The following is a 3,361-nucleotide window of genomic DNA, read 5'->3' as shown; positions in this document are numbered from 1 at the left end:
GATTATGAATTAGGACTAATTATTTAATTGTGTAAAGAATCTCAATCTCTATTTCGAATGTTATGGAAGGAAGAAAAGTGGCAGCAAAGGAAAGCTTTTAACGCATTGGCCTTTAATTTTAAAATCCCAGCAAAGCGACGACTTTGATTTCAAAATTGGGTTTTATTCATGTGTCGAAATTGATTCTATCGTTGTAATAAGTAGTTTAAAATGTGGTACTGTAATTCATTTCGTATATTTTTTAAAATAATTCGAGCTTTTATTTAAAGTACTTCGTGAATTTTCCTATCAATTTAACGATAATATTCATTCAAATTAAAAATATTATATTTTTTATATAACGCAAATTTTAATAGTCCCAATTTTATAAAAAGTCCGACACCAAAAACAAAATCAAAGTAAATACAGAATTTAAAAAATTTTACAGGCTAGGATTGAAAAGTGATTTAAATCTGTGTTTTATTTTGTTGATTTTTGAACGAGTTTCAGCAAAATATGTATGAAATAGATTAAAACCTGCAAATAAAAGCACTACTATTAGGTACTATTAATATTGACCATTACTATGATTATTATTTGTGGAATAAAATTGAATTTTTTTTTGAATTATCAGTAAATTTTTTTTGTTTTATATGCGTAATTAATGTTTTTGTCCATACAATGTTCATCCTAGTCTATTAAGTTAACAAAAACACGTTAGCACATAGGCAGTAAATGGTTGATTTTCGAAATAAACTTGAATGAAAAAATGAAAAAAATTGAGAAATGAAAGTGGCGTCAGGTGTTCCAAATAATATTTCCAGCTGAATATCGAACCATAAGTCACTGAATTTTATGATGTAGTAACAAAGTATACAATAGTTGTCAAGGGGAGAGTTAAGCCAATGCAATTATTAATTTTTGATTGGCCATATACAGATTGATTATAAGTTTACAATTGGCTTTTGTTATATTATCCTAGATACCAAACAATCAGGTTAATTTAATGATTAGATGTAGAGATTCTGAGATATCGCAATATTTTGATCGATTTTAGTCCGTATCTCAAAAACTATTCGGCCCGTCATCAAATGCACTCGATTTTTGTACTTTTAGGGTCAAAATTACCTTATATACTGAGGTTTAATGATTGGACATACATATAGAAAGTTCCAATGTCAGCGAGTATCATGGGCAAAACTTCATTTTAAAAAAAGTTAGAGTTCCTCATCAAAAAATTAAAATACATAAAATTGTGAACAAAAGGGGGGATAAGTGAGGGCTACAACGTGTTTGTTTTGTTTTTAAAAGAGAAGTTGCCCGGAAAAGCGAGCGATTATCTGCTGGTACTAGTATAATTCGTTGCTACAGAAAGTTGAATTGTAAGCTTTTATGGTCTTTCTCTGTTACCCTGCTTCTGCTATTTTCATAGACCTCATACATTCATCTACATGCGTACATATTATGTAATGAATGTCGGAGTATTTATTTTATGTTTGATATTTCACTTGATTATTTATTTTTATTTGGTTCTATATATGTTGTATTAGTCCTCGCATTTAAATGTTTTTTTTGGAGACATCATGCTGTTTTAATAACCATTCGGTTTTAAGTATATTTTTGTATAATACATACATACATGAGATATAATATAAATTTTTGGAAAATATAATTTAATGAAAACACCGATTTGGCTTTGTTTTAAATTTATTTTTGTATTTATTTATTTAATTTTGTTGTTGTTTAATGGTCATAGATTTGTTCATGAGATTAGAAAGGATAAAATATTTATTTATAATACTCAAATAAATTTTGTTAAATTAATTTTTGATTTAATTTACTATATAATAAAATACCCATGTCTAACAAAAAAACTTTTTTCATAGTAGAGATCGAAAAATTTTCGGATAAATGCTATAGGTATACAATTATGAGAAGGTTGATCATCTTGGTCATACTTTTATCATAATTTCCATCACTTATAGCTTAAATTTTTATACGGAATTATAACTCGAAAGCCTTTGTCCTGATGTCAATTTCAATGTATCTTTCGTTAAAATTTGAAAATGTGCGAGAATTGATGACAAGGCAATATATTGCTCCTTTACGAACTCGACCTCACTTTTTACGTCCTAAGTGCGCTGTAAAAATTTCAGCTTGATATATTTTTTCGTTTTTGAGTTATCGTGTTGTAAGACGGACGGACGGACAACCGAAAATGGACTAGTAAGATAATTATAAGAACACCTATACCAAAATTTTTTTCGTAGCATTAATATTTTTAAGCGTTACAAACTTGGGACTAAACTTAATATACTATGTATATTTCATATATACATGGTATAAAAACGTATATTTCAAACCAACCAACGTAACTTCTGGTCAAGTCATACTAAAAACACTACTCTTATTATTTCCATTATAAAACACTACCATTACCTAAATACTTTGTCAATTAAATAACCAGTTTTTTCTTTTTCAGAAAGTTTCTCGCTGTTTTAGCAGAAGTTCGCTTAAATTGTAAGTAAAACTTAACGTTATCATATGTAGGTAAATTATAAGGTAGTTTCCAATAAAATAAATGGTGAACTTCAATAATTGTAAGGCAGGCTCCAATAAATAAAGGAAAGTTTATTTAGAAGAAACTATCTACGTTTCACCAAGAATCTCAAAAAAAAAATTGATTTTGTTAAACATTTTCGTCAGATATATTCTTATGAATATATTTTGATTATGAATTATCGAAATTAATTTTACTAATTCCGTGTTTACAATCATGCACATTTTGACTAAATTGAACCTACAATCATTTATCTAAAAAACTAGTTGAAAACAGAACGATATTTCGAGGAAGGGCTATTCAATCCTGGTACATATAGTCGTTTCATAATTAAAAACGTAAAAGAAAGTATTTTCAAGAAATTTTTTAATATTTCTTCTTAACAAAATTAATTAGCCATACATTTATTAAGCTACATAAAAAAGCATATAGTAATGTATGTTGGTATAAATGATAATTTTAAACGCCATAAATATTTTTTATAATTAATTAAAATTTTCTGTGTTTAAAGTAGGATGAAAAATATTTTCAGAAACTTTCAAATAAATTAATTGTTGTAATTTTGTAACAATTAATTATGTTGTGAAATGATGTGGTTGGTTGGTTTACTTAACTGTGTTTGTTCTCAAGTATAGTGGTTTCATTGAAAACTTGTCATATAATGACAATATCAGAGAATTATTTATTCTTATGCTCGAAGTGACTGGCGAATATCAACCGAGGTAAATAACATTTGGAAAAGCAGCCTTTCAAAATACCTTCAATGGTTCTATAAGTTTGTATAAAATGGGCGTATAAGTTTGTATAAGGTATCGTTTTAAA

The sequence above is a fragment of the Chrysoperla carnea genome, chromosome 5 (assembly GCF_905475395.1).
Source record: "Chrysoperla carnea chromosome 5, inChrCarn1.1, whole genome shotgun sequence".
In the NCBI taxonomy this organism is placed as follows: domain Eukaryota; kingdom Metazoa; phylum Arthropoda; class Insecta; order Neuroptera; family Chrysopidae; genus Chrysoperla; species Chrysoperla carnea.
The sequence above is the reverse complement of the archived record's forward strand: the minus strand, read 5'-3'. Positions refer to the sequence as shown.